This window comes from Larus michahellis, chromosome 1, assembly GCF_964199755.1.
Source record: "Larus michahellis chromosome 1, bLarMic1.1, whole genome shotgun sequence".
Classification (NCBI taxonomy): domain Eukaryota; kingdom Metazoa; phylum Chordata; class Aves; order Charadriiformes; family Laridae; genus Larus; species Larus michahellis.
The window spans coordinates 223,018,854-223,039,266 of NC_133896.1; the positions used below are offsets into that span (position 1 = coordinate 223,018,854).

Sequence of the window (20,413 nt, forward strand, 5' to 3'; positions counted from 1 at the left end):
TGTCCGGTCACAAGTGGTGTCCCCCAGGGCTCGGTGCTGGGGCCGGTTCTCTTTAATATCTTTATCAATGATCTGGATGAAGGGATTGAATGCACCCTCAGTAAGTTCACAGATGACACTAAGCTGGGCGGGCGTGTTGATCTGCTTGAGGGTAGGTTGGCTCTGCAGAGGGATCTGGACAGGCTGGACCGATGGGCTGAGACCAATGGTATGAGGTTCAACAAGGCCAAGTGCCGGGTCCTGCACTTGGGTCACAACAACCCCATGCAGCGCTACAGGATTGGGGCAGAGTGGCTCGAAAGCAGCCCGACAGAAAAGGACTTGGGAGTGTTGGTGGACAGCCGGCTGAATATGAGCCAGCAGTGTGCCCAGGTGGCCAAGAAGGCCAACAGCATCCTAGCCTGTATCAGGAATAGTGTGGTGAGCCGGACTAGGGAAGTGATCATCCCCCTGTACTCGGCACTGGTGAGGCCCCACCTCGAGTACTGCGTTCAGTTTTGGGCCCCTCGCTACAAGAGGGACATTGAGGTGTTGGAGCGTGTCCAGAGAAGGGCGACAAAGCTGGTGAGGGGTCTGGAGGACAAACCTTATGAGGAACGACTGAGGGAGCTGGGGTTGTTTAGCCTGGAGAAGAGGAGGCTGAGGGGAGACCTTATCACCCTCTACAACTACCTGAAAGGAGGTTGTAGAGAGATGGGGGCTGACCTCTTCTCCCTGGTGACAAGTGATAGGACGAGAGGGAACGGGTTCAAGTTACGTCAGGGGAGGTTTAGATTGGATATTAGGAGACATTTTTTCACTGAAAGGGTTATTAAACATTGGAATAGGCTGCCCAGGGAGGCGGTGGATTCACCATCTCTGGAGGTGTTTAAAAAAAGGGTAGATGGGGCACTGAGGGACATGGTTTAGAAGTGGCTCTTGTCAGGGTAGGCTAAAGGTTGGACTCGATGATCTTAAAGGTCCCTTCCAACCTCAGCAATTCTATGATTCTATGATTCTATGATAGGCTCCATTTTGTAATGCCTGCAACAGCCGAGACTTTTTGAGGAGGTTTCAAAGAAAGGAACAGACTCTTCAGTCTGTAGCGTTACAATAAAATGCCATTAATTTAGGATATTTGATGGGGGTTTTTTCCCCTTTCCCCCCCGCGTTATATAAAAGCCGTTTTTCACAAAATACCATGGGAAACAGATAGAGAAGGGGATTTCCAGGCCGTGTCTTTCAGTTTCTGAGAGGTTGGGTTCACAGCAGCGCTTGGATTTAGCTGGGTGCCTGAAGAGATACCTGTCCAAAGTGGTCTAAGGCGCTGATGAACATCACACCATGAAAAACAGGCAGCGCCTGAATGGTGCCTCAGGTCTCTCCTCCTCAGCCGATTTAGGTCATTTCCAGGGTGGGCTAATGACCAACCGCCAGCCGGAGTTCCTGGCAGTTCGCTGGTGCTGGCTCCGGGTTCCTTTGGGAATTACCGGTTATATTTTCTGTATGGAAGAATGGGCGAAGGTCAGCTTGCTTGAAAGTGTACTTTGATGTCAGAAGTCACGTCTTTGCTTTTGTTTAAAACTATGTTTAATAGATTTCAAAATTAAATTTTTGTTGTTTGTGTTTTCTGTAAGGTAAAAAACATGAAGTGCAAAGCTTTAGGAATTTAGCCCAGATATCTGTAAAAAGTATCTTCTGTGGATTTTGTATTCGTAGTAAATATGGATGGTACACACGTGACTGAAGTTTTAGGCAAAAGTTAAACAAGGGGATTAGTAAGGATCTTTAAAATGCAATTTATTTTATATTTTTACAAGTAAACACATAAAAGTGGGAACAGCAATATGTGAAATACCTCTTCATGCAGCGGTTCTGGAATTCCACAGACTTTATCCTCTGCTTTAGCGTTTGCCGTTGTGACAGATGTAAGACAACGTGGTCCAAGTGCCGCCTGTGTGACTTTGGGTTCCAGCTTTAAACAAGCTCTGGAACCGCTCTCAGGGGAACAGCAGTTTGTTTTGCTCTGAAAGCTTAGTAACAGCTTAGTAATAGCAATGCCGTTATTTTCAAATGGGCATCTTTTTATATTTTTGTGATAAAATGCTTGTTTTGACAATTCTTGCTCAACCGAGTATTCTTTCTTTAAAAATCAAAACCATAGGCTACTTTGTTACATGGGGGGATGTGTATATATTTAGAATAATATTATTAAAGTAAATAATCAATTCTAAAATGTGACTAAAAGCCGAAAAAGTTGTGAAAACCTTTGTTTCTTGCATCTGTGGTTTGCACTAAATGATAAATAGTAGATCATAAAATTTAGTAGTCACTGAAGTTACGTTTCTAAAACAATTTTGTCTCTTTAAGCATATATGTAGGCACGTGTATATATATACCTGTAGGTTCTTTTTAACTGTGAAATTTTATCTTGTGTTGATTTTAAAGAATTTCAAGCCAGGAAAGGAGGGGACAATGTTAAAGTGACATTACTGCCAGCTCAAGGTTCCTTGCCCTCGTTTTCTTCCCCATCCGTCGTGTCATAGCAGCGTGCGGTGTAGAGTCCTGGGAACTCAGATGTGGAATTAAATCGTATAGACAAGAATCTTTTCTATGAACAGCAATAACTGTAATAATTTTTTTCATGAGAAGGGACTTTCTAATTTTACTTGCCTTTGTAACAGTGTGGAAGAGATCGTAGGACACCTCAGTCTTCAGATTTAGTTGCCGTGGAACAGAGTATTCCTTTAAATGATGATCTTTTTTCCATATAAGGGAGTTTATTCTAGTAATTACAAAATTCTACATTTGATTTTTAAATTGTGGGGTTTGTCACAATTATGTTTCCGCTTGTAATTTTGGCCAACTTCATTTGTAATACGTGAAACGCAGGGAGACTTCATAAACAATAACATTTTAGGTTCTGAAGAAATACCACGAGTCACTTGAGATTAATTTTCATTGAAATGAAATTGCTGTGGGCACGCCGATTCTTGTGATTTCAGCTCGGGGCCGTACCGGGCCTAATCACTTACAGGCACGTTAGAAGGCGAATGGCAACAGGGTAGCGGACATCTGATCCCCTCGCCCTCGTGCCTTCCGACCACAAAGATGTCTTTATTGCCCGGGGTTCAAAAGTTCTGCTCTCACAGACTACCCCAACAGCTCTGGTTTCCATGCCTTTTTTTTTTTTTTTTTTCTTGAATACTTTGTTACCGTCATGTTAATATGTGAGGAAAGATGTTTTCTCAGATTTACATAAATCTTACAGCAGTAGAGACGCTGTAGTCGTGGCCCCGAAGGCTCTCTGCTGTTCCAGCCTTGTGTCTTTAGCCGAGGGCACGTTTGCGAAGCAGCGCCGTTGGTGAAAATCGGCCTCGTTTGTTCTCGCTGAGATGATAATGCTTCCTAGCAAGCAGTGTTTGACATTACGGAGGAAATCTGGTTTGGTACAATGAAAATTAATTTTTGTAAGGCCGTGTCATAACATTCACGGGTTTTTTTGGCCTTCAAAGCAGGATTGTCAGTCTCTTGGATCTTCTCCTGTGGGTTTTTTCCCTCCTGTTTAAGGGTTGTTAGTACACAGAAAAATGTGATTTTTTTTTTTTTTTTTTTTTAATTTAGTATGTTGCAAAACAGCATCAATTTGATTTAACCCAACCGTATTTTCTGAATATATGGAGTAAGATCCGAAGTGCCGGTCGGTTGCAGTGTTAATTTCTCTTATCATTACCCTCTCATTTTTGAAAGGTATTTGCAAAACTAAACGGAAGGAGGTGCTTGCAGGCCGGTCCGAGTCCCTTTTCTTCTAAAGGGAGGTCTCTGTCCCCAAGGGAATAATTTGTACTTTTGATTTTTAGCTTTTTCAAAAGAAATGTGGTTTTTCTTTTTTTTAAAGCAGTGAATAAGCAGCAAATGGATAAAGCGTATCCATAAGAACAGAACTGGGTTTTGGCCTACCTGCTCAAGGTTCCGGTTTGGGATACGTGTCCAAAGCATTTCAAAACAGTGCTGGTACCTGGGGAATCCTCTGGCGGGTCACAGTGGGTAACAGTTCAAAGGTGATTTAGTTGCTGAAGGCTGGCGTACCTTATCTGTGTTATCTGGAGGTAAGCCAAAAGTAAAGAATTCCAATTAAATGCAGTGAAAACTAAAGCTTGATTGGAGAGAGAGAGAATGCCGCTGATCCCTGGGCAGGAAAGCCACCAGATCACCCCTGAGGCGTTCCAGCGGACAGCGATTGAGGGGTGTTTCTGCCATGTATTCGGTTGTGTGAAGCTGTGACTTGCCCTGGATTATCCATTTTACGTGGTTTACAGGATTTTAATTCATTTTTAATCCCGAAGAGGAAAGTAAATTTGTGTCAAAACCAGAGTTGAATATGAACTCTTCTGCTCTTTTAATATGCAATTTGCCTGAGGATGTTTAGTTTCTTACTAAAAATCATCATGAGCCATGAAAAAAATATTGACCTATTCCAAATAATTTTGAAGTGGAGTAGCGGGATTCGTAGGTTAGGGAACGTGGAAAATGAATACGCTGCAGAAGGCATGTCTGGTGTAAATTTAAGGTAGAAAAGTATGAAAATAGGAGAGTGGCTACATGTTCCAGACTGTGGAGAATTACCACTGAAGAAAGACAACACACAAGTTTGTAAACCTAGAGAATTTATGATTTTACTTCTGTTTGAAAGTTGTCTAGGTGATTCACGCTTTGCATGTTTGTGTGAAATGTATGGGAAATATAGTCTGTCTATTTATATATAGGGAAGGGGTGTCGAGGCCGTGGCAGTGTTTTACCCGCTTTGCTGAACATCCCGGGCATCGCCCTCCTGCCGGCAGCACCCGCACCATGAGCTTGTTCTGACGCAGGGGTGAGGACAGGCTGAGAGAGCTGGGGGGGCTCAGCCTGGAGAAGAGACGGCTCCGGGGAGACCTTCCAGCCCCTTCCAGTACCTGAAGGGGGCTACAGGAGGGATGGGGAAGGACTCTGGATCAGGGAGTGCAGCGATAGTATGAGGGGTAATGGTTTTAAACTGGAAGAGGGGAGATTTGCATTAGATATTAGGAAGAAATTCTTTACTCAGAGTGGTGAGCCCCTGGCCCAGGCTGCCCAGAGAAGCTGTGGCTGCCCCATCCCTGGAGGGGTTCAAGGCCAGGTTGGACGGGGCTGGGAGCAGCCTGGGCTGGTGGGAGGTGTCCCTGCCCAGGGCAGGGGGTTGGAACTAGGTGATCTTTAAGGTCCCTTCCAACCCCAACCATTCTGTGATGATTCTATGATTTAGTACTTAAATGTTTGACATATCGTGCTATGCATTATTTTTATTATAAAGAGTTTTTTTAATGCAGGCTGATGGTACGTATTTATCTTAGGACAATCATAACTTCCCCTTCGTGAAGTGAAACACAGGGCTAAAAAATAAATTGAATTATGCTCAGAAGTATTTGCCAGGTATCTTCCGCCAAGACGTTTTTGACCAGGATTAAAGTAAGGAGGGAATTACCTATTTTAAAGACTTCTTTTCTTTGTGATACCTTACCTGTATATCCCAGATTTCTTATTCTTTTCCATCAGCGAAACAGTGAGTGCATGGCAAATGCAGACAATGTAACATTGTGGCAACAAAACCAAATGTGACGGAATATATTTACTTCCCAATCTAGTTTTTTGTTTAACGTGACTTTGAGTGGTCCAGAAATACATTACCGGCGACTATATCAAATTGTTTTCTTAAGATAATTGTTGTTCTTAATTTCCTTCTCATTAAAAAGTATAGTTAGTGATCGTTATTTCAAATATAGACATTCCTTTTGTATAACCTGACAGCATTTGTTTAATAACTATTCAAATTGTGCTCTATATGTCTATATTCTTGAAAGCCCAGTCGATGGGACAAATCAGTGTGAGAAGAAACAAATACCAAGACAGACTGCAATCACTGTGGAGTTGAGATCAATTTTGGACTTTGCGTCATAGGCTTTTTCCTTTGGTCAAGTGACTGGGGATAAAAGAAAATCACTGTATTTCTTCTTGTCCAGTCATTTTTAACGTTCTCATTCATTCTGCTGTTCCAGCTCAAATTATTTTATGCTCCTTTGTCCATATGTTAGACTTGATAAAATATCTTTGATCTTATACAAACAAAAAAAAGCAGTCATCTTTAGTAACTTGTAATTTTCCTACGCATAAACCTAAATGCATTCTGAAATGCATTATTTGCATCACCTGAAATGAGGATGGATGTGCAACAGGCAGCGAGAAAGCTCTTTCTATTTCCTTTTTGATGTTCAAAGTTTGGTGGAAATCATACAAATAATAGTTTATATTTCCTTATTATAATGTGTAATTTTAGTTTGTAGCTGGTGAACTGATAAGAAGTGGAAAAAATGAGAGAAAGAAAGGGAGAGTTATGAACAGAATGAATGAAATAGGTACTACTAACTCCCGTGAGATCCTCATAGTCGAGCAGTTGGAGTGTGTGCTGGATGAGCAGCCAATGAGGCGGGTTGGGAACTGGCTGGACAGCCGGGCCCAAAAGGTGGTGATGGGTGGCACAAAGTTTAGTTGAAAGCCAGTAACTAGCAGTGTACCCCGGGGGTCAGTACTGAGCCTGATCCTGTTCGACATCTCCGTTAACCCTCTGGATGAGGGGACAGAGTGTCCCCGCTGCAAGTTTGCTGATGACACCAGCCTAGGAGTGGCTGATACACCAGGGAGTTGTGCTGTCATCCAGAGGGACCTTGACAGGACGGAGGAACGGGTTGACAGGAACCTCACGAAGCTGAAGGAGTGCAGAGTCCTGCACCTGGCGTGGAGCAGCCCCAGGCACCGACGTGTGCTGGGGCCGTGTCGCTGGAAAGCAGCCTGGCAGAACAGGACCCGGGGGGTCCGAGTTGAACACGAGCCAGCTGCAGGAGCACTTTCTGCAGAGAAGGCTGATGGTATCCTGGGCTGCATTAGACAAAGTATTGCCAGCAGGGCGAGGAGGGTGATCCATCCCTTCTACTCAGCACGTGTGAGGCCATGCCTGGGGTGCTGTGTCCAGTTCTGGGCTCCTCAGCGCAAAAGGGATGCAGACGTCCTGGAGGGAGTCCAGTGAAGGGCCACAAAGATGATACAGGGACTGGAGCATCTCTCCTATGAGGAAAGGCTGAGAGAGGTGGGAGATGAGAAGCCTGGAAAAGAGAAAGCTCGGGGGGGATCTTGTCAAGGTATATAAATACCTGAAGGGAGAGTGCAAAGGAGATGGAGCCAGGCTCCCTTCAGTGGTGCCCAGTGACAGGACCAGAGGCAAGGGGCAGAAACTGGAATACAGGAGGTTCCCTCTGAACAGCAGGAAACACTTTTTTCCTGAGAGGGTGACCAAGCAATGGCCCAGGCTGCCTGGAGAGGTTGTATAGTCTCTGTCGTTGGAGATGTTCAATGTTCAAAAACCATCTGGACATGCTCCCGAGCAGCTGGCTCTAGGTGGTCCTGCTAGAGCAGGGAGGTTGGAACAGGTGACCTCTGGAGGTCCCTTCCTTCCCCAGCTGCTCTGTGGCCTTCTGGTTGTGTTTAAAGAGCTGAATTTTCAAACTTTGCTGTGTATTTTTCTGTATGTGTAAAACAAGGATAATGACATTTTTGTTGGGTATATATGTGTTTAATATTATACAAAATTTCAAATTTAAATAATCCTTATATAAACTTTTACGCTGTAGAAAAAAAATCAAGAGACAGTACCTAAGGTAAGTAATTCCAGCTTATAAAGGCTAAGGTTTTTAGTATGCCTTCCAAAAAGTGAAGATGTGAGAAAATACTGTTTGTTTTCTCAGATTTGTAGGGAGAACTACTAGAATTTGGAACTGATACCCGAAACAGGGTGAAGTATCTCTGCTGTAGTGTTACTTGGTGGTGGGAAGGAAGAGACTGTGGAGCATCTCCATGGTGTGACAGATCGTGATCCTCACTGGTGAGAACAGCTGGCTTTTGTGGACACCGTAAGTCTGGTGCCATGCTCCAGTCAGCTGAAATCAGGTCGTACTTAAAATCTTTTATTTTCTTCCTCCTTTTAAAGAACGCTTATGGGTTTGCTCTGGGAGGCCAACCCTGTACCTAGATAAGAGCATGTTTAGGAGAGCAGTCTGGCCGTAGACGTTTACGTATCTCTTCAAATGTAGAGCAAGCCTTTGTCGTGGAAAAGGTCAAACGCCATTGCTCAGTTCTCAGTGTAAGCATTGTGGGTTCTTCAAGAATCGGTAATAATGGGCATTCGTTGAACTTAATGTTGTTAAAGTTCTGTAGTAACTGCCTGTGTTATCGTAATATTTTTACAATATTAAATTTCTGTCTTCTCAGAAAGATGTATATTGTTTTTCTTGAGGAGTATCTTAGTGTGAGATGGTTACGATCGGTGAAGGTCTGGTCTGCCAGCAGCAGGCACGTTTGCATGAGTGAACTGTTGGAACAATTCTTCCACTCTGAACCATGAAACCAATCTGTTCCTGTCGGTTACAATTTTATGGAAACTAATTCTTTGTTGATGGAATCAGGTGAAAAATATGTGGTTCTGATTAGCAAACAGTATGCAGAGTTTCTTAAGGTCATGGAGAACATTCCTCTGGACGTGTGCGCGTTTTCAGGTGTGTGTGTATGACTGTGCAGATATCTTATATCCACATCTTCCTGTAGTAAAAATGATGGGCAGTTTAGGTTTTTTTTTTATACATACTTTTAAAAAATATTTGTACTGTAATTGGTAAAATTATAATATTAATATGTTTATTACAGTAGAATAAATATTCAGTTTCATTGTTTCTAAGTTTTAGAAACTTAGTTTCTAAGTTCTAAGAAACTTGTGTTTGTGAACTCAACAACCCTCAAAAAATATTTAGTGGAACTATGTAACTTAAACTCAGATAACTAGCCTTTTTTGAAGTAGCGGTGTTTCCTGTAAGAAATATGTGTTATTCAAGTGACTGCCGGGGTAAAATAATGACCGTTCAATTTTAGGTATCCTGCAGAGCTGCAAAAAATGAAACTGGTATCTGCAGTCTGCCCAACAGACTGCTCGCCACATCACCACCTACAATTAAGCATAAGTGATTTTTCTGCTCGAGACAGGCTCAAGACTGATTTAGCAATGAAACTTAATTACTTCTAGCCCTTAGAGAAAACGGCCCGACAAGGTTGAGGTTGTTGGCAGGGCAACGTGGGAAAGCTCTTGCTGAAACTCCCTTCCCCGTTTCTGATTTTCTGTTAGCAGCACTTAGCACTCCTAACTTCCAATTAAGCAAATATTCCCCCGAAAACTGTGCATTGTGTTACTTCTTTCTTTGTGGCAGGCTAACGGCAAAAGGAAAGATGATGACACTCTGCAGTTCTGATCAAATCCAACTGCTTCACTGTGAGGGTGAAGTTCTTCTCTGCTAATGGAAATTAAAACTTAGAAGCGAGTTCCCAAGTGCCCGTGGAAGGGTAAGGTCACCCTTCTGGCCTGGAAGGCTCAGGCTAAAAACTAAAGCGAAGTGCACGTGTGCTTCTTGACAATTTAATATATCATTGGTAAATTGTTTCTTTATTTTGTACTTAGGTTATAGGGAAAAAATGGTGGAGGAACTGACTGTTACAAAAAAAAAAATTAATCATATTAACAAACTACTTTATGCTCAAAATTGCTTCATTTGAGTTTTCAGGAATGTGTTATTTAAAGGAAACAGGAACTTCGATTCTGTGGCTCCAAGGAATACATCTGGAATAACAATTCAGAGGGACATATGGCATCAATTGGCTGATATTTTCCTATATAGGGGTCCTGATTGCAGTTAAAGGGAAAACCGTTCATTAATTATGCACAATTAAAAATACAAATACGTGTTGTTGTCAATTTATATACCCTGCTGAAGTACAGTGAGTTCGGGAAAAAAGGTGGAAGTTGAGCAAAGAAACTTGACTTTTCTCTTTGTCAGCTGTGGCAATAACTTGCTTTACTTTTGTAGTATATTTTTCCCCTTAAAGGTTTTGACTCCCTTACTCTTACCTCTTCAGACGGATCAATCTCTCCTTCCCCTCTATGGCATTTCATTTACAAAGAGAAGTAATACTGCGGTTGTAATTCCTTCAGTGTAATTGCCTGCCCCGCAGTGCTCAAAGTCCTGTTCCTGCGAACAGCTACGGCCGTCTTTATCAATGGGAATATTCATGGTAACAAAACCAAACATGTGCCTAAATACTTGCGCGAGTGCGAGACGCTAATTCCCAAAGGCGCCTTTGGCACAGGCTCTGGTGCCCTGCTCAGTAGGGAGCGAATTGAAGTGCGTGTATATGTCCCCTTGATTTCAACAGTATTTAACCAAATAGGCGACTTAAACTTTTTGCAAGACAGGAAGTAATAATTTAAGCATGTACTTAATTGTTATTTATTTAAAAAAAAAACAACCCAGGGTATTGACAGCCTCATTGGAATGAGCGCTGACTTAGCCTTATATTTACCCTCCCTGGAATATTGACCACCCCTGGCTGGGATTTACCATCCTTGGTGTATCTGGGGTATTTCTCATTATAATGAAGAGGAGTAGGTTTTCTTTTTTTGGGTAGTAAACAACCATTTTTTAAATGATGCTGAGGTCTCTCCTTAAATGCACAAGTATACTTTTCAGTAATCTGTTTTGTAGACGGGCTTGTAGCACCATTAGTCAGTAGAATTTATCAGCCTGAACCTTTTCCAAGCCTATTTTCAATTGCATATACTGGCTTTGCTTTGAACTGCTCAGGCTGAAATGTCTTAAAACAAATGAGGCTGGTGCCCCTCAAATTAAGCTTCTTTGCTCTGCAATCTCGACTCACCTCTCGATTCACCTCCTTTCACGAGGGGGGCGAGGTCTTTTCCAAAACCCACCACGTGAGGAGGTAACGGAAGACACGTGCACTCACAGAGCCGAGTTACGCTTGCACCAGCAACGCGTGTCAAGAACCGCGTGAACTTAATGAGGGATGGTTCCTGCTCCGAACAGTTAACTACCTTTAAATAAACTTGAAAAAAAGCTGGAAAAAAGTGTATTATTGACATCTCCACATGAGGCTTGGACAGATAAGCGACTAACTTGGAGTCATACAGGTAAAAGGGAAAAGTAAACTTTTAACTCTTCAGCTCCAAGGGCAAAATAATGTTGCGGTAGGTTGTGCAATAGCTGTGCTTAATTCCTGTCGTAAACTCGTTACTGGGGTTACCTGCAGTGCGAGAGCACTGGTCTTGGTGACCCACGTGGTGTCCTGCAGCTTTAGGTTCCAGTGGAGTTGGGTCCCCGTGGCTTAGCCCGTCTCTGTTCTTTGTGGCCATCCGGTGGTACAGCAGGTGCTCGGGCCACCCTGTACGTGTCATTCTGCAAACTTAGTGACTAATACTATTGTCAGGGCGTTAGATGCATCTTATCGCTTTGCCTATTTCTTGAATTTCACCGAAGGTTGGAAGGGAAAGGCTGGTGTTTTACTGGGGTAGCACTCACAGCACCGCTGCCTCCTTTCTTGTGTTGCTCGAGTGTTTGTAATACATGTGGAGGGGAACTGTGTTCTTACAGAGTTCCTCTCTGGTTTTATAGTTTTCTGAGACAGATACTTTGGCTCTCATGCGTGTTGGATTGTAAGTCTCTCTTAACTTGTTAGTAAGAAGAGTTCAACAGTCATTTTCAATTTACTCTCTGGATTTTCTTCGTTCTGTCTGAGCTGTGTCATTTTATGGTCTGTGCCGAATGGAACTGAGCAGAGGCAGATGTGGAAACACTTCTCACTAACCGAGTTTTGTACACAATGTTCTCCTCTCCTGTGACATTCATTACAGCTCGTTGGACTTTGTGTAAATTTAGGAGAAAAATGTAGACAAATAAAATTTCCGTGTGTCATCTGCATGCCCTTGAACTCAGTTTTGCTTTGCAAGGACTGTGTGCAAGAGACTGCGAGTGGGTACTTGGAATTCCAGACATTTGGAAGTGTGCACATATGTTTAATAAAACTTATTTCCAAAGAAAAAACTCCTAAGTTGCTGAAACTCAGAACTTTTGTGTAATCAAATCTGACCCTGGAACTGTTTATCAGATTTAAGTGTCCTTCACTTTTTATTTGGATGCTTGTGATGATGTGCTCACTGCAGGGGGTGGGCTAGATGACCTTTGAAGGTCCCTCCCAACCCAACACTGTGATTCTATGCGTAACGGAAAGATTGATGGCTGTCTGTTTCCGTGTTCTTGGTAGACACTGAAGATCTGAAAGTTTTTCTCTTGTTTCGTCTCAAATAGAAAAGAGCCATTTAAAAGCAGCATCTGATGAACAATATGGACTGGTAGAGACAGTGGTTATCACGAAATAATTTCAGTGTGAGACATTAAATGTCTGATTTACAAAGCATGTCCTTCCAACCATTAACTGTACTTGTGAAACTGTCTTAAATTAGTATTTTTTCATAACTGGATTTCCCAATGTAAATTATTTCATTTCAAGTATATGCAATTTTTAGCAATAGCATTAGCATTGAGGTTCACAAAATATTTTTATTATTTTAACATGACAGTAATATGGGAAATACTGTTATATGTAATGGAACTGTGAACACAAAAGACAGAAATACACCATTATGGTAAATTGTATTTATCAGTTTGGTGGAACTTTATCAAATACAGTCTTGTTTCAGATTAACTACACGGTACTGTAAGATATCACTCATTAGTACTTTGCTGACATTGCACAGATGGTTTATATGGCAAGTGATCAGTTAGTGCAGAAAAATAGTAGTTTATCCTAAAATACACTGTAAAGAGATTTATTTTTATTGACTCTAATAAACGTTTTGAGATAAGATTTGCCCTAGCATATATTAAAATATCAGTGCAAGATTTTACCTCAGCAGCTATTAAAGTGCTGCTCAGCAATGGACATAGTGACAAATAACTGGCTAAAAAAAGGTCACTTACCCCAAGGCATTTTTATGCAAACAGAATTATAATTTGAGGTTACATTACTGATACTGGAATGAACAGTGACAGCTGTTTAACGTCTCAAATGCTGTGCTTACGTTTGTAGCAGAGAGAACACTTTGTGCGTTTGAAAGTTAATGGAGAATTTTAGAGAAGCCCCATAAAAGGGTTCAGAATTGATGGACTCTCGCTTGATTTCTTCTCAATTTGTTGGCCGTGCCCACAGGACGCTCAGGTATCATGACCAGGGGTGGCCGTACAGCGGGGACCGCTCTCCTCTCTGCTGTCCTCTCCAGAGGGTGGCCGTGGGCTGGCCTTGGGGTGGGCATGCATCCCCACTGCTAGGGCAAGGAGGATCCTGCAGCTACCTGACGCCTGCTGTGACCCCTGCTTTGGTATAGTTTTTACAAGGCTTAATATCTTCTCGGCCAGAGCGCTTGCTCCGCTCACGCTGCAGCAGCACGTGGCACTTCAGAGATGCCACGTTGCTTTTCATTATGGACCATAAGAGAAGACATTTCTAGGTTTTGCCTTGGTGTGTTTTTTGTTGTGTCAAGTGGTTGTGCAAAGGCAGGTGCTTGTGCCCCTTAGCGCGAAGAAGCCCTGCTGTGTCTCTCTTAGGTGGCTGGGCAGAGACTTGTGGCCATGCTCTCCCCGTCCCTGGCTCACAGAAGCTCAGCGCATGTTGCCCCAGGGACCTGGGTGTCCTTCCATCTTGTTCCCTCCCCTTGTTTATTTTCTCACATATTTTAACAGGATTTTTTTTAAGGTTTGGGTTAGAAGGGACCTTAAAGATCATCTAGTTCGACCCCCTGCCCTGGGCAGGGACACCTCCCACCAGCCCAGGCTGCTCCCAGCCCCGTCCAGCCTGGCCTTGAACCCCTCCAGGGATGGGGCAGCCACAGCTTCTCTGGGCAGCCTGGGCCAGGGGCTCACCACCCTCACAGCGAAGAACTTCCTCCTACTATCTAGTCTAAATCTGCCCTCTTTCCGAGTCTCGTCTTATGATGAGTAGAAAGAGCCCACCAGATTTGTGCTTTCCTAGCATTATCCCCAAAGTGAGCACCATGGGCAGTGGTGAAAGACTGCAAGCCTTGCTGGAGTGATGCTGGGAAGACTGGGCCAGCCTGTTAAAGGGGGTTCTTTGGACTAATCGAAGCATCTGATGAGGAGAAGACGATGGGGCAGGTTGTCTGTAAGTTACAGCATCATTTCTGTGCTGTCTGCCATTAAGATGTCTCCAGTCCCACAGCACCGAACGTGAAAATTTCCCTAAGTAGGGATTTTAGGAGAGAGAAAATTAGACAAAGCTGCTCTTATTGCTGGAATACCCAATTCAGTCATTTTTCCAGTGTAGATGGGAGCTCAGATTTGTCTGTATTAATTCCGTCATGGTATCTTAAGGAGTTTTATTCAAGATGTCTTAAAAAAAGAATTTCTATTTCGGATGTTCTTATCTGGCGTTACATTAAACATTTGGAAATATACGTATTAAACATTTGAAGACATACTAATGAACCAGGGCTCCTTGAATTTTTCTTTGACCTATTCCTGTATTGCTGGCAGATCATGGTATCAAAATACTGCAGTAAATCACTTCGTAATTAAATTCTTTGTTGATATCTCCGGGGTTTGAAATTCCTTTGGGTTTTCCCACCACCACCTTTGAAGATAAGACCCGATTTGTCCTGTTTTCCACGATTCTAAAGTAGTTTCTGCTCAGGTGACCTAACAAGGAGATAAAACCAGTGCTATATTTGGGGGAGAGAAAAGATTTAAGAGTTTTAATTTCTATATCCATTTATCTTTTTTTTTTTTTTTTAACAGAATTGTCAAAGTTACAGCCTTTCAGAATATCCAGGAATTTATATCCAGTTGTGTAAGACTGCCTTTTATTGATTGACACCTTTCTAGAGCAAACATTTTTTTAATTGGAAGAAAGAAAAATATCTTTGGCAGCAATTCAGCACTTATTGTAGGTAGGACCTGAGAAGGCTCCTAATTTTTATTTTTAGGCTGTCCAGTAGAAGAAATATTTTCAAAACAAACCAGAAAATAAGAGAATTAAATTCTGAAGTATTTATGTTTTTATTATTAGATTTTAGTTGCTTAATCTTGACTGGTTTGTGCCTTGGATTTATTTCTGCTTAAAAGCGTAGGGACCTCAGGTCAGATTCATACAGGCTTCTTATATTAAATCTGCCGGTATTAAGCCCTCGTTCTGTTTTACTGTGGTCTGTCTGTGTTGTGAGTTTGGTTTTTGTCTTAAGAAGCCAAATAGTAATAATGTTCTGTGATTTTTCCTCCCAAACAATATTTTTAGGTGTGCGTCTCCTTTGGTAATGTGCCCTAATATGGGTCAGTGTTTGGAGAAGCATTTCGTTGCCCCGATGGTGAAGTAGGTGTTCTTCAAGTAGTATGAAACGCTGCCAGAAGTTCTGGAAGCAATCTCTGAGAACGGCTTTGATGTGACGATATTTGTACATGGATACCAAGTTAAGGGCCTTGTACAAGGCTCACTTCAGTTTCTCGTTTTTGCGATTTAAACTAAAGCTCTTCAACACAAAGGAAGCAACAGAAAACCCCTAACACATGTTATTCTTTTATTTTTCTTTTTCCACAAAACCAGCTTGTAATTAGGGTTGAAAAGGACTTTTAATGGTGTACTAATTTATTCCTCTTCCTTGCCCTGACAGGTTTAATTATTCCTAAACATCAGTGAGTAGACTGATGACTAGCCCAGAACTGACCAGCCCCGCTGATGGCGGGACAGTGGTAAAACTGTTCTTACCATTTTGTTTCATTTTTTTGTAAGTTGTACTAGTGAATTATTCTTCCTGAGGTAACCTGTATTTTACTTAATTATAAATAAGTCCTTCAGACATTCTCTTTGTGATCATCCTGGCTGCAATTTAGAGGGTTTAAATCAGTTTTACTGGGTGCGTTATTTCCCCTTAAAGTTGTACTCTTAACTTTCTTCCTAATACATTTAAAAAAATTAAACTAAAAATGCCTACCGCTTGTAATATTTTTTCTTTCCTGGATTCCTGGCGTTTTTTCTTGACTTAAAATAACTCAGCGCATTGAGCTTTTCCGTACTATCTCCATCAATGTCTTCATCGTTATTTCCTTTTTCCCTTTTGCTTCAGGAAATGCATCGTTCGTGTCGCTCTCAGGTTAGGCAGTAGCCAATTTGTACAAAGACCAAACCTGACCGAAACCACCCTCTTTTATAATTTCCAGAAGCAGTGAACTCCTTTTCTGCCTCTGTATCAAACTTTTGCTGTTGCCTCCTTCAGTATTTTGTATATTATAAGGGCTATGTTGTTAATAGCCAACTTCTATAGGATCCATCCGATCTGATGAATAGCTTCTGGTTGTGCGCGGCTCTGCTCGGTCCTTTCTGAAGGAACGTGGAAAGATGCCGATTATCAACGTCACTTTTTCCAGGGGTCGAATAGCGTAATTCTGCAATAGCATTCGATTTATGGCAAGTGATAAGGAGGTAGGGCATAGAAGAGCGAGGAGGTGATATTCCTGTCTACAAAACAATGTCCTGGGTGAGTAAAGGTGGGAAAAACCCCTTATGCAGTGGGAGAAGAAAATGGATTACTCCGTGAATCAGAATAGTTCACGCATTTTACTGAGTCTTTCTGAACTTGGCTCATAGTGAACCAGCCGTGAGTGCGTCTGAACTCACCTGGTGCGCCCCACGCTGTGAAACAGGCCGTCTCCTGCTTGAAAGCCTTGTCATTACTGCAATTCAAAGGGAAAATTACAGAGGTGGGTCTGAAGACACCAGTTTGCTCAAAGAAGTGGCATTCTGACGCTCAGAAACACCCCCAGCGACCTCATAGAGCATGTGGGTGCACTTGGAGCGCCGCAGGAGAAAACACCCGGAAGACACGAATTTAGGAACTGAAACAGTAACCTGCTGTTTTCCACTTGGTTTACATTTGAAATATCTTTGTAACAGTAAAGACTAGGCATTTTTCTTTGAAATATCCAAGCCCTAGTCGCTGCGGGAGTTGGGTGTATTAGTCAGTAGAGTTGGCTGCTTCCCAGCGCTGGGCAGGGAGCAGTTTTCTAACCCCCCCACTGGAGGTTTATGGCTGGTGTTTTCATTTTGCTTGATTCCTCCTCTCGGCACGAATCCGAATCCCTTTGTCTGCCTACTGCCAGTATCTTTTCACCAAAGAGAACATATTCAAGTCTTATCTGCTCCTCCTAACAGTACGTAGGGTTTCTTTCAGTATTTCTTTTGTTGTCAAAGGGGGCTGTAATTGAGGCCAAGTAAACTAAAGTATTAAAAACATTAATGCTTCTAATGCAAATTATTTTTACCTGTTATTATGTGACGGGTTCGTTTTGATTGTATGAGTAAAGTATCTTAAAGTATTGTTTGCAAAATCTGTATTAAAAAGAGACTTGTGTGAGCCCAATAGTTCATTTTTGTTCATCAAAACTATTACATTTATTTTCAAACTTTCAGCCAAATATCTGTAACACGACTAATCTATTAAACTATTGTCCAGATTAAAACTTGCCGTATGACGGCATTGTATTTCTACAAGGTTTTCTCTGAAATGGGATAGCTGAAAGCATCACTCTGTGTTTTACGCTGCTGCGTACTTGCTGCAGTACGTGTAACCTGATCGCTCTGCGTTTTAGCCATTCCGGGGCATGTGCCGCCTGCGCTGCCCCGTTCGGCTTTTGTCTCCCTTGTTCTCACTGTCGTAACGATTCCCCGCGGTCCGTGAACATTCAGGTCCGTGTGAGGTCAGCCGTACCTTGCAGATAGTGACAATAGTGCAAATAATGACAAATATGGGGGGTCACGCGGTGTTTCCTGTTTCCTGTGCTTAATGTAGGGGCGGGTGATTTGTGAGCAGCCCGCGAGGATGCTGCACGTCGTTTGGGTTGGCTTTACGTTCAGATTCGAATCCCTGAGTATTCTCCTGCTCCCAACCTCCTTTCATTTTCCGCTGTTTAAATACTTCTGGAAAAGGAGGAGCGTGTCTGCAGATCTTCTCTCTCAGATTTTGTCTTTTTCATGTTTTGCGCCTATTTTATTTCACTGCTTTTAATGAGCCGTGGGTGAACAAAGCTGTTTCTGTTTAACCACCACCTGAACTTGGGTCGTGTGAAAAGGAAATTGGTCCAGCTAAGGAACAGTTCTGGTCATTAACGACTGTGAGAGCCCATGGAGGGAAGACCGAGTATTTTCTCCGGGCTTCCAAAAAGAAGAGGTGACTCAAGACTGGAAATGCTTTTTGCGAAGTAGGAAGCGATGTGTAGATGCGGGTGTTCGTAAGCTCAAAGGATTTCTGTCTCCACCAACTGATGCTAATAACAATATTTGTAACAGTGATGGAAGGAGTAAGGCAGGCAGGGTATTCCGAAAAGAAAATAAAAACAACAGCAACAACACAACTCTCTTTTTCTCCAGCTTTTTAATAAGCCTGTTCTGACTGGTGAGACTAGAGGCTTCCGAGGAACAGCTCCAGCCGGCTCCCGGCCTCCCCGATAGCCCTGTGCGACGTGTGCGCAGGGGCTTGTGTGCTGGGCGGTGGGGGGTGGGGGGCTGCTAGTCAGGAAACAAAGTAAAGGTGAAATCCTTTTGTTCCTTCCTTGGATTTCAGAGAAATGACGAAAATCCCCCATATCCCTGTAAATCGTGGTATAACAGATTACTCACGGATTTCAGGAGTATTTGCGAAAGCATTCCCTTAAATATGGAATAATGAAATTTGGTGAGATAACCGATAATGTCTTCTCTATCCGAGGTTTATTAGTAAGTTAGCAGAAAGAAGTTTTTTGGTTTCAGGATTCTTTCACTAAGATTTGCTGGGGTCTTTTTTTGGTCGACTGATTTATTCTTGCCTGCCCTATTGGGAAAGAAAGAATCACGTCTTCTGTGTGTGATGGATACCCTGATATTACGCCCTCGGGCGTTTCACAGAGTGGGATGTGCACTTAAGCTGTTTCACAGGAAAGTCTTTTGAGTCTGTTGAGGAAACAGGCCAGAAATACAGTTATGCCAAAACTGCTGACTTTTAAAAAAGAGTTTCCAGTGATAACAGGATTTAAACTAAAAGCAGTTTAATTTCAATTACAGTGCTGAAATTTGTAGGAAAGAAATTTTATCTTTAGTTTAATTTTTTCTGGACTTGAATTTGTTAATCTGTTGATATAATCTGTTGGGGGTTGGAACTAAATGATCTTTAAGGTCCCTTCTAACGCGAACCACTCCGTGATTCTGTGATAATAGCCCAGTGAGCTGTGACGTTCTGTTTAGCTCTTGTTTTCAGTGTTGATGATATGAAAGTGCTAAATTTATGGTTGGAAAGAGAGCGTTCCAGTGTTGTTGCGTTGCAGATACACGTTCTCATCGCTCGTTTATGCTGTTGAGTACAGCTGACTTCAAGGAAGGTAACGTATTCTGGTGGAGCAGGGAACTGGCCCCACGGTTTGTTCCTGGTATTGTTCTTGCAGAGACTGTCCAGGAGCAGCCGAGAGATGAAAAGGTGTTTTCAACTGGTCATCTCTGCACCCGAGGAGGTTTTGTTCGTTTTGTTTATATTATAATCATCCTTTATCTTTGAAGTTTAAATATTATTTTTTCAGTCTAATCTTATTTTGAATGACGGTTTAGTTCATTAGTTGGCAGTTCATGTGTTCACACACCTCACTTTGGGAAATTCAGAATTTCTCAGTGGCGATTTGGAAAGCTTGAGTCAGTTCAATGGAGCGAATGTTTCACAGCCATCTGTGGGTGCGTTTCATCTTCTGCTGTGCTGCTTTCAAAGTGCCTGTTCTGTCATCAAAAAGGCCTTTAACTGCTGGGATATGACCAGATCATTTGGTCTTCTGCACCGTTTGTGGGCTGGAAACACAGAAGATACAGAATTAGATTATGATTTCTGAAAGAGCGATGTGTGGGGCCCCGTAATCTTCGCTAGATAGAGCTCGGTGTCGGTGTACGTCAGAGCAATACTTCATGAGAGGGTTCAAGGGACAGCAGATGTGTTCTGGAAAGCATAAAGAAATTGGTTGAGCTCTTTGGTGTTGTATTTGAAGACGTTCGTGTTAAGTCATTTTACACAGTTCAGTGTATCGAGTGATTTGATGATGTGCTCTCCTTCAGTTTTACTCCTTATCACGAGAAGTCTTTTTAGAGTTATTGCACTTGACTGGAGGTTGTTCGTCCTTTGCTATCAACCGAACCAGACAGGTCCTTCAGGCGTATGTGTGTTGTGGCTCACTGGGCACGGTAAGGTGAGGTGGGCTCTGGTGACGTTTAGGACTAATCAGTGCTGAGAATTACTTGAATGCAATATTAGGGGGGGGAAAAGTATCTCTTAACGCTCACGAAAGTGTGAAGTTTTTGAAGATTCAAACCTATAGCGTTAATTTTACAGGGAATAATTTAATCAATGATGTCTTCTACAGGAAGACTCAACTGTATTAAATGCAGATGTTTCATTAAT

The 20,413-nt window shown here is 42.4% G+C and overlaps 1 protein-coding gene across 1 annotated transcript in view; it reads left to right on the top strand.

Annotated features, from left to right (window-relative positions):
- The window catches only part of TMEM135 (transmembrane protein 135), a 198,056-nt gene that overhangs the window by 85,456 nt on the left and 92,187 nt on the right, over positions 1 to 20,413 (top strand). The gene's annotated exons all lie outside the window — the stretch shown is intronic.